Genomic DNA, 11,451 nt, shown 5'->3' on the forward strand with positions numbered 1-11,451 from the left:
TATAACAAAGACACCTGCACACCCATGTTTATCGCAGCATTATTCATAATAGCTTAACTATGGAAACAGCCAGGATGCCCCACTACTGACAAATGGTTAAAGAAAATGCAGTATTTATATACAAGGGAATTTTACTCAGCCATAAAGAAGAATGAAATTTGCAGGTAAATGGACGGAACTGGAGAACATCATCTTAAGTGCAGTTAGTCAGGTTCAGAAAGCCAAATGTCATATGTTTTCTCTCATGTATGGAATATAGACCTAATACAAAGACAAGCAAAATTATGAAAAACAGGTTACATAAGGGGAGGTCACATACAAGAGAGGGAAGGTAAAAGGAGGAAGTTAAGAAGGTGAATATGGTTGATGTACTTTCTATACAAGAATGAATATAGAATTTTTTAAACCTGTTGAAACCATGTAAGAAGGGGACTAAGACAGAAAGGAGAAAAATAGATTCAGGTTATAATACATATAAACATGGAAATGTCACAAAGAAACTCCCTGTGTAGTTATCTTAAACAAACAAAATTGACTTTTTTTAAAAAACAAAATCAGGGAACAGGTCCTATGTGGAGGATTGGTACCAGTAGGAGGGGAGAGGGTGTGGGGAAAAGGTGTAGGAGAGTGAATATAGTACAAATACTGTGTACACATACACTTACACATACATGTAAGTGGAAAACTGAGACCTGTTGAAACTATTCCAGGAAGGGGGGCAGAGGGGATAAAGGAGAATGGTGGAGGGGGTGAATTCCACTTTGATATGTTTGATATATTGTAAGAACTTTTGTAAATGCCACAATGTACCCCAGCACAACAATAACAAAATTTTAAAAAAATAAACAGATTTCCTACACTTTTTTCTTCTGTGTAACTTGGAGTAAATTCCTCTGGAAATGTCATAAACTCTTTTCTTCCATTTTGTACTTTATCACTGGAAAATACTCACTCTAGTCCATAGTAACAATCTAACCCTGTTCACTACCTTTCCTGTTCCCCCAGCCTTCACAAGTGCTCCATGCTTGCCGTGCCGACTGACCATTTTGGAATGTGTGCACTGGGAGCAATGTGAAGACCCCACCCAAGACCTCTGTGGGGAATATGGAGGGAGGTGGGAGCCCAGGAGGGGCCTGAAGGCCTTGGCCACTTACTTGATAAGTCAGCTTGATCTCCTCCCTGTCTGGACAGGTGAACACACCTTCATCCAGAGCACAGGCATCGCTTAAGTACGGATGTGCCCCTGAAAAGCCTCTGGATGATGAATCCCTCTACTTCTCATGTACCACTGTTCTACATGGAGCCTTGGTGACAGGTTGCAGTGAGCCAGGGTGAACTCACTGCCATCCAGAAACCTCACCTGAGAGATGCCCTTATCCTCAGCGCTGGTCATCTGGGAGGGGAATGTCAAATAACTCTTAAATCTTCAGACCTTTTAGAAGCCTCTTCTCTAGGTTATGGCTGAGTGCTGGATTTAATTTCTCACATAGGCAGGAAATTCAGCAAATAAGAGCTCAGAGCTGTCAGCTTCAGGTACCTGGAAGGGCACAGCACAGCCTCCAGAAGTTTCTCGCTCATATTGGCATCCATGTACCCTTTGGTGCCACACACCGGGATGGGAGCTGCCTTCCTGGGCACAGCTTCTACACTGTCTCCATCTGGGCCATCTCCAGTCTTGGCCCTGTCACCCAGTGTTCACAGTGAAGACTATCTTCTCCACACAGGGTCATGACTTCAGTGCAGCAGAAGCCCTATCAGACCAGTTCACTCTAGGCATGGCCTCCCCACCAGCCCAGAGCCACTGTACCCAGCTTCTCCAGTGGTTTAAACTCATGCATCTTCTGGGAAGGGGAATCATATTTAGAATTTTTTTTGATGATACTGGGATTTGAACTCAGGGCGTCATACTTGCTAGGGAGGCATTCTACAACTTGAGCCATACCTTCAGCCTTTTGTTCTCTGGTTATTTGGGAATAAGTTCTTGCTTTTTGCCCAGGCTGGCCTGGACCACTATCCTCTTATTTTAAGCTTTCTACCATATCTGGGATGACAGGAACACGTTACCATGCCCAGGTTTCTTCCATTTGGATGGGGGTCTCACAAACTTTGCCCTGGCTGACATGGAACCATGATCCTCCCCAGTTCAGTCTTTCAAGTAGCTAGGGTTACAGGCATGAATCACCGGTGCCCTGCTGGAAATTCGTTATCCTTTCACATGTGCATAACACACAAAAACTGTGATATTCCATGAAAATAAACTATACCATCATAGTATACTGTAAAGGATGTTTACAGAAAAAAGTACAAATGCATTCGTGTAATTTTAAAGTCACCCATGTTCACTTTTCTTTAAAAGTAGTCTAGAGTTATTGCATATCTTCATTTTTCAAAAATTTACGGCTCAGCATTCTTGTACACTAAGGACTTTCTAGAGCTCCACATGAGCAACAAGTTCAACTAATGGTTTTAGAGTTAAGTACTCAGACTCTTCTCAGTTATAAATCCAGACCTATTCCAAAATATACATTTAAAAGCATACTACTTGATGCTTTCAACACAAAAGAATGATAGACGCTTGAGGTAACAAATATGCCAATTTCCCTGACCTAATCAAGATATGTCATACACATGTACGGAAATATCCCACTGTACACAAGAAATATGTACAACTATTATGTTTGAAATTTTAAGAAGTTTCAAAAGAGAAAATAAAGAGATAAAAAGTGTAGTGTCCTACATTTTCATGGCTCTTCACACGACATGAAAAAGGAGAGAAAAATGGGTTCTCTTTGACCTCAGGAGTTCTTTCTTAAGCACATCATTTTATGGTAGGGAATTCAGAACTATGAGAAAGCACACCCTTCCATGTGTTTGGCTGGCTTAGCTTTTAGGAATCCAATATGATCTTAACTTTTATTCTGTTTAATAAATTGAATTTCCCCTTAATATCCCATAGGAAGCCCAAACTTGCGATTATGATCAATTTTAATTTCAGACCCAAATGTCACTTGATTAAATTTGTTAGAAGCTCTCTTACTTCTTACAGAGTAGAACTGGGGTTTCCAAATGATTTTCTCAAATATAAATATAAAGCCACAGTAAATAAAACAGCCCAAAATTTTAGTCCAATGCAATTTGGCCATTGTTATACAAACATGACCTTAAGTCTAGAGGCCTTGAAGTAATTGGATTTAGCATTTGGCTTGAGAGTCACCATAATCCCGTCTTTTAGCTCCTTGACATTTAAAATGCCTCTTTACACAAAAAGGCAGGCTCACTCTTATTGGTAGCCCAACAAGGCCAGGCAATCTAAACACATCTTTAAAGCTTTCTTCCCAGCATCTTGTCTGAGTTGTTCAACCTTCATTATCATTTTGCCCTACCACCTCCCCATTTTATGTATAATTATGTTCTTTATACCTTGTATTTATAAAATAGATCATTCCCTCAGTCAAATATCCATATCCATTGCTAAAGGCATGAAGAGTTAAGAAACATGAGCACTGTTTTTAGGAGGTTATCTTCTCATTGAGTAGTGGTTTGGAGTTTGAATTTACAAGTCCCAATTAAGGTTTTTGAAGGTGATAGATACACTAGTCAGTTTTGCATTACTATAATGAAACACCCGAGGCACTCCAACCTTATACAGAAAAGACATTTATTTAGTTCATAGTTTTCTAGGCTCAAAGCTTGGCCCTGGCATTGTCTCAGCTCTTGTGAGGGCCATCTTGGCTACATGACATTACAGATGTGTGTTTATACTACATGTGTGAAGAAGAAAGCATATCACCAGACAGGAAGCCAGAGAGAAACTGGGAGTCCACAATTCCTTTTCAGGACATGCCTCCAATGGCCTAAGGACCTCCTACTAGGCCTGACCTCTTAAAGGATCCATACCTTTTCAACACTGCCAATTGGAGGACCAAGCCTCCAACAATGAACCCAGGGGAACAAATGATAGTACTGACTCTTATAGTGCATTGCAAGCATCCATTCCACTCTAGTTGATTAAATTCTAAATCAGCATAACAGTGCTTTTCTCCTTGCTTAAGTCAGTCTCAGATTGGGTTGTGGTTTTGTTCTGACAGTGGAGACGAAGGGGAAAAGTCTATTGGGCCGATCTCTGGGAAAGTTCCTTCTGCTAAGAAAGAGTCACAAGAGACAGACTTCTAGATAAATATAGCATACTGGAAAAATGCCTGTCACCCAACGGAAACTCCATTAAAATGCAGAAACAGATCTGAAACAGTATAAGTTCATAAGGGTAAAGATGACAGAGGGAAAGGGCAAAATTTTGGAATATGGGAGAAGTAGGTGAGTGACCACTGACTTAAACCCAATGCCAGCAATAGAGAAAGTCCTGTAGGAAGTTATCACTGAGAGGGTGAATTCCATATCTGAACTCAAGTTCTGCCTTTATGTGTGTGTGAGGGGTTTGGGGTCTGCCAAATTTGTCTCCTCTCACTCTAGAACCAGGAATCAAAAAATGCAAGTTCCATCACCTGTCTGCCTGTCTCTGTTTGGGGTCTACTTGTTTCAATTTCACTTTGTGTCCTTGAGAATTTTCCTTTCTTCCTTGCCAGTTCATCAATGCATTAAGAAGGTGTTTTGTTCAGTTTAATCCCATTTTGAAATATTCTGATTTCAGAAGCTTTCTGTGACTTCTGGTGTGTCCTATCGACACCTAGAAAGCCCCGTGGTTTTCTTTATATTGATTTCTTTGACCCACAGTCATGCTTTGAAACACAATGTTGTTAGTCTCCTGATTATCCTTCATGAAGAATAACAGTCTAATTCCTCAGATCTAAGCCCCCATCAAGAGCTCTTATCCAAAGGACATCTGGCCTCATTGAAAGCATGCCTTAGATGCTACAGGCACAATGGGATAAACAGGAGTGCTCTTAACTTCCAAACTGACTTGATAGAAAGGAAGTTGTGCTTGAGACAGGAGTACCAGTTTGGGAATGTGGTAGGTTGATTTACTCATGCACAGGCTGTAGCTGTCCTGGTACTGGTTGTGAAGTAAGGTGAGTGCTATGGTTTGGATGGAAGATGTCCTCCACAGGTCCATGTGTTAAAGCCTGGTCCTCAGCTTGATGCTATGGGAAGGTAATGGCAACATTTAGAGATGGACCAAATGGGAAGTATTAGGTTATTGTGCAGTGTGCCCTTAAAGGGGACTGTGGGATGCCAGTCTCTTTCTCTCTCTTTGCTTCATACTCCATGAAGTATTTGCTCCTCTACCATGTGCTCCTGCAATGGCATACTGCCTCAACAACCACAGGCCCAAAGCAAACAGGGCCAATTGTCATGGACTGAAATGTTAAAATTGTGAGTGAAATCTTAAAACTTATTTTTTTAAACCTTTCCTCTTTTTAAGTTGATTTTTCTCAGGTGTTTTGTTATAGCAACAGAAAGCTGGCTAACACAGTGAGGTAACATCAAGAAGATGAGGGACACTAGAAAAAATTATGATTTATTAAGTTATGGAAGACCCAGACCTAGTCTCAGAACAAGCATACACTTTGTATAGAAAATGTTGCTCTATAATGAATTAGAAACAATTATTTGACTATCCTACTTAGAAAATAGAAGTTTAGTCACCTGGATTACTTATACCAAGTTGAACTAGTTAGGTTAATGATATATTTCTGGATCCCTTTTGAAAAAAAGAATGTGACTAAAGTTGGAGACCCATGTGCCAAGGAAAGTCTTAGAAACAGTCTGAAGTAAGTTCTTCTTTCTACCAATACTTTTCTTGAAGGTCTTTCCTCCCTGACTGTGTCTGGGAGGACCTTGAACAGATAGTAGCTTCTACCTATTCCATGAACTCCTCAGCACTTCAGAGACAGAATGGCCCTCATTTTTCTTCTACCTGTCTTCCTCCCCACACATTCATCACTGATGTGCTTGAAGCCATTCTCTCCCTAGAGCCATGTTTGAGAAAGGGTAGCCTGAGAGCTCCCATCCTAGGTGTTTGTAAAAACTAGAGTCACTGGAGGCTGATATGCTGACATTGTTGTAATTTAAAAAGTCCTCAGATGAATTTGATACTCCTGAAAGCCTGAGAAATTTAAAATTTTAATGTATATGAGGAAACAATCTCCATTTTTGTCTTAGTAACCTTCTCCCTTTGTTCCAATCCTTTCCATGTAGTAAATACTTCAAATGCTTTTAAATGAAAATACAATATTAAATGTGTCCTACCAAAATGTGCAATACATTCAGCTGGACTATAAAAATATCGCCATTTTTGTAGGTCAAAAAGTTGAATTACAGTACTTTCCTCTGGTTTGTCAAAGGACAAATTTACAACAAATTTGATTTAAGATCTGATTCTGGAGTTGGACAATACTTCATTCTGTAAGATAGAATAAGACTTCAAATGAGCCCAGAAGTAGAGTTTGGCAGAAAAGGGCCAAGGAAAGCAGAAACAAAACAAACATTGGATCCATCATTTCAAAGTTACTTTCCTTATAATGGTTGTCAGAGAGACTTGCTTATCGTGCAAACTAAAACTGACCTGTCTGGGAATTTGGCCGTTATTTCTCTCTCTCCCAATTTCTTGAAAAGTCAGATTAACCATTTGGTTTTTGACTTAGTTGCACAAGTGACTTCATTTTTGTGTGATCTGTTGGGTGGGCCTGGCACAGGGGCTCAGTTCAAATCAGTGGCCTCCTGTAATTTTTATTGAAAAGGTTAAACCTGTTTAATTGGTTAGAGGAAGTGAAAAAGTCCTCATACCTGTCTCATAATGTCGTAACTAACGATATGAACACACTGTTAAGATGTCAACCAAGTTAGGCCTCTTAAATTTGACCTTCTGAGATAGCAGATAGAAACTAATTAAATGTATAATTCTAGTCTAAATTTAGTCTTTGAACTAAAATGTAAAAACTTTTAGTAGAATACTATGAGTTTTCTCATAGTATTTAACTTTCATTAGAGGCCATGAGAACACTTGGCAAAACAAAAGTTGTGGGTTTAAATTCTTGAGATGTCTGAAGTGAATTAACTTAATGCATTTCAATCTACTTCAACTTGAATTCCTCAAAATATTATAGAGAAAATACTCATAAAACAAGTAATGACAAAACAACAAAAAAAAATCTGGGCTAGCAATGTAGCTCAGTGGTACAGTGTTTGCCTAGCTGCATGAGGCCCTGGGTGGTTCAATCCCTTGGAGTGCTAAAAACAAAACAAAACAAAACAAAACAAAAACCTCGGATACATCAAAACCTCAGGTGGAGGCTAGTGTTCTTAACATAGAGTTTTCATCATGTTATTCCCTAGTTCAAACCTTTCAGTGATTTTCTGCAACCCAAAGACCAAATTCATGTTCCAGGACCTCCAAGATTTAGCCCTAAGCTATTTATCCAATGGCCTTTCCACTACTCGGTCAAGTAGCCATTCAGTCTACTTTTCATCTCCCAAGTACCTTTACTTTCTCTTCTCCCTCCCTTTGCAATGGTCTTTTTCTTTCACCTCTTCGAAGCAAAACTCTTGCTGTCCTTCAAGGCCTCTTATGCTCTCCTTCTCCTCCATTAAACAGCTATCTAATTGGTGAAAAATATTTTTTTTCTCTTTTTTTTATTCCCTGTGTTTTGTTCTTTTTTCTTGGGGTGAAAAATATTTTTAAAATAACTAAATAAACAATGGTAGACTCCAGAAATTTTCCTAGGGAAAAAGAGCAATAGGAAAAACATATATTTAAAATATTTTCAAATATTTATGGCATTTGAGTCATCACCACCATCCTGTCCCCCAGCTCAGTGTAACAGAAGGCAGGGTCCAAGAAGACAGAACTCACTTTTCCCTCAGCTCTGTGTTGCAGAAGCACTACTCCAGCAGGAGTGACTGAGAAACCTGGGGCTTCCTTCCCCTCACGTCATAGGTCAGAACTGTACTGTAGGCCTGGTGGGCTGAGAATACTGTATCCTTACCAATCCTGTCCCAATCTGGTTGCAGGGCAGAAGTTCCATCCCGAAAAGGCAACCCGAGATGGCCAGGCTACCACCCCACACAATGTCTACTTGCAGAGCAGGGGTGTCCCATGGGAAGAAGCAGGCTGGTCCATGCTCCCAGCCTCAATGCATTGGTGCAGGTATTCCTTGGGCAGGCTATCAGAACACAGAACTATGCAGCTCTTCCCAACAGATTGACTTGATTTGGAGGAGAGCTCACACAAATTCATACTAAGCGCATTGTCAAAAATAGTGGAAATTTAGGTGGAAGATAATTAAGAGGAATTGAAGTAGTAGAAGCAAAAAGTTTACTAGGAAGAACCAGAGAAAGACACAGCTACAAAATGGTGCTCCGTAAGTCAAAGCAAGCTTCAAGCACCCTGACTTTAGTTTAATTGAATATGCCATAGAGCAATTTTTGCCCAGTGTATTATCAAGAGCAATAGAGGAATCAGCTAGCAACTAGTGGGTGCTAACCACTGGGTGTGATTCTGGCTTACTGAGCAGAGCAGTCAAAACTGCACTGAGAGATCTTTTCTTAACTGATTCTAAAATTAATTGCATTGTTGTCGTACAATAGATGGATATTGTAGTTGACAATAATGACACAGAAGGCTGACCGAAGCCGTGCTGGGGTAAGGATAGGATCAGATGGTACCTGGAATGCATAGAAGCAAATGGAGAGAAACAGAAATGGCAAATAAGAAGTTAAAACAAATGCCATAAGTATAAACTTGCTCTCCTCTCAGTTTCTATAAAAGACAAAATTGTACAAGGTAATAATCATAATAATGCACTTTTGACTTATAACATTAGAGATAGAATATGTATAATAATTAGCACACTTTTAAAGGGAAAGAATAAATTCCAGAGATCTGTATGCCATAGTGCTTAGAGCTAGCAATGTGGCATTGGACACTTAAAGAGCTGTTGAGGAGAAGGCACTGTGTCAAATGTTCTTAATACACACGCATGTGTGCATGCATGCACATCGAAAACCAAAACAACAATGACGACCAGCAAAGCACACAATGACATTTTTGGAAGGTACATACATTTTTATTACCTTTATTGTGGCAATAGTATAATGAGTATAGCTATATGTCCAAACTTATCAGTTTTCTACATTCAACATGTAGTCTTATCAGTCATAAATTATACCTCAGTGCTACAGTTCAGATCTTCAGTGTCCTCCAAAGGTCCATGTTGTTCCCAGAATGGCATTATTAGGAGGTTGTGGAGCCCTTAAGAGATGGGACCGAGCAGCTAGTCTTCAGATCAGTGATGGTGTGCCTTTGAAGGGGCTTGTGGGAGCCCAGGTCCTTCCTCACTCCCTTTTTCACTTCTCACCATGAACTGAATCGTTTCGCTCTCCAGGTCCTCCCACTGCGATGTGTTGCATCCCCATGATCAGCCAACTGATCATGGACTGGAAGCTCTAAAACTAACCAAAATAGACTTTTTTTTTTCCTTCAGTACTGGGCTTTGAACTCAGGGCCTGCACCTTGAGTCACTCCACCAGCCCTTTTTTGTGATGGATTTTTTCCAGATAGGGTCTTGTGAGCTGTTTGCCCCAGCTGGCTTTTTTTGTTGTTGTTGTTGCTGTTCTCTTTTTATTTATTTATTTATTTATTTTTGTTGCTTTTTTTTTTTTTTTCTTTTATTATTCATATGTGCATACAAGGCTTGGTTCATTTCTCCCCCCGCCCCCACCCCCTCCCTTACCACCCACTCTGCTCCCTCCCTCTCCCCCCGCAATACCCAGCAGAAACTATTTTGCCCTTATTTCTAATTTTGTTGTAGAGAGAGTATAAGCAATAATAGGAAGGAACAGGGGGTTTTGCTGGTTGAGATAAGGATAGCTATACAGGGCATTGACTCACATTGATTTCCTGTGCGTGGGTGTTACCTTCTAGGTTAATTCTTTTTGATCTAACCTTTTCTCTAGTACCTGGTCCCCTTTTCCTATTGGCCTCAGTTGCTTTAAGGTATCTGCTTTAGTTTCTCTGCGTTAAGGGCAACAAATGCTAGCTAGTTTTTTAGGTGTCTTACCTATCCTCACCCCTCCCTTGTGTGCTCTCGCTTTTATCATGTGCTCATAGTCCAATCCCCTTGTTGTGTTTGCCCTTGATCTAATGTCCACATATGAGGGAGAACATACGATTTTTGGTCTTTTGGGCCAGGCTAATCTCACTCAGAATGATGTTCTCCAATTCCATCCATTTACCAGCGAATGATAACATTTCGTTCTTCTTCATGGCTGCATAAAATTCCATTGTGTATAGATACCACATTTTCTTAATCCATTCGTCAGTGTTGGGGCATCTTGGCTGTTTCCATAACTTGGCTATTGTGAATAGTGCTGCAAAAAACATGGGTGTGCAGGTGCCTCTGGAGTAACCTGTGTCACAGTCTTTTGGGTATATCCCCAAGAGTGGTATTGCTGGATCAAATGGTAGATCGATGTCCAGCTTTTTAAGTAGCCTCCAAATTTTTTTCCAGAGTGGTTGTACTAGTCTACATTCCCACCAACAGTGTAAGAGGGTTCCTTTTTCCCCGCATCCCCGCCAACACCTGTTGTTGGTGGTGTTCCCAGCTGGCTTTGAACTGTGATCCTCCTGATCTCTGCCTCCTGAGTATCTAGGATTACAGGCGTGATCCACTGGTGCCTCCACATTTAATGCTATTATTGATTTAGTTGAATTTCTATCTGCTGTTTTTACTTTGTTTTCTGTATATCTCATGTCCTTTTTGTTCCTTTATTTCTTCTTTGCCGTCTTATTTTGCATTAAATGAATTTGTCCAGTGCAATACCTTTAGGGTTTTAGGCTGTAGTTCTTACTTTTTTTCTTAATACTTGACATAAGGCTTATAATATGCTAACTTATTATAATCTACTTGAGATTTTTACGTAGTACAGTAAGATGCAGAAACTATGCCTCTAGCTCCCCCACATACACACCCTTTTAGAGCCTTATTGAGTGTATTAGTCATATGTCCATCACTATCATCTCTCCTGAGATAATCCATTCACAAAGAGAAAAGGTTGGGCTAGCAAAGTGGCTTGAGTGGTAGAGTGGATTATCATGGAATTTGTTTTTTATTTTACCTTTTCTGGACAGAGGATGTTGTATCTTGACAATGGAACAATTTTTACAAATGTCCCATGAGTACCTGAAAAACCAGATGTGTATTTTCTATAATTATATTTCAGCATTTATCACTATGTCGAGTGCCTATGTAGCAACTTCAGAATATCTCTAACATTTTTGTTTTGTGACACACAAATTTGCAGAGACATAAATGTCCCAGAAATGTCTGACTCTATAATATCACGGAGCCACATTGCAAATGGACTGCCTGGAAATCTTCCCCCCACTCTCTGGAGGAGTGTTCCTCAGATGGGCCGTGGTGGCTGTCTGCATCAGGATGAAGTTCAGAGTTTCCTGGGTCCTACCCCAGACTGATACAACCAGGAGTTCTAAAA

At 40.1% G+C, this 11,451-nt stretch overlaps 1 pseudogene; it reads right to left on the minus strand.

Annotated features, from left to right (window-relative positions):
• Window positions 1-971: 971 nt before the first annotated feature.
• LOC109699826 (chloride intracellular channel protein 1 pseudogene) lies at window positions 972-1,730 on the minus strand (annotated as a pseudogene).
• Between the last annotated feature and the right edge of the window lie 9,721 nt (window positions 1,731-11,451).

This window comes from Castor canadensis, chromosome 14 (genome assembly GCF_047511655.1).
Source record: "Castor canadensis chromosome 14, mCasCan1.hap1v2, whole genome shotgun sequence".
In the NCBI taxonomy this organism is placed as follows: domain Eukaryota; kingdom Metazoa; phylum Chordata; class Mammalia; order Rodentia; family Castoridae; genus Castor; species Castor canadensis.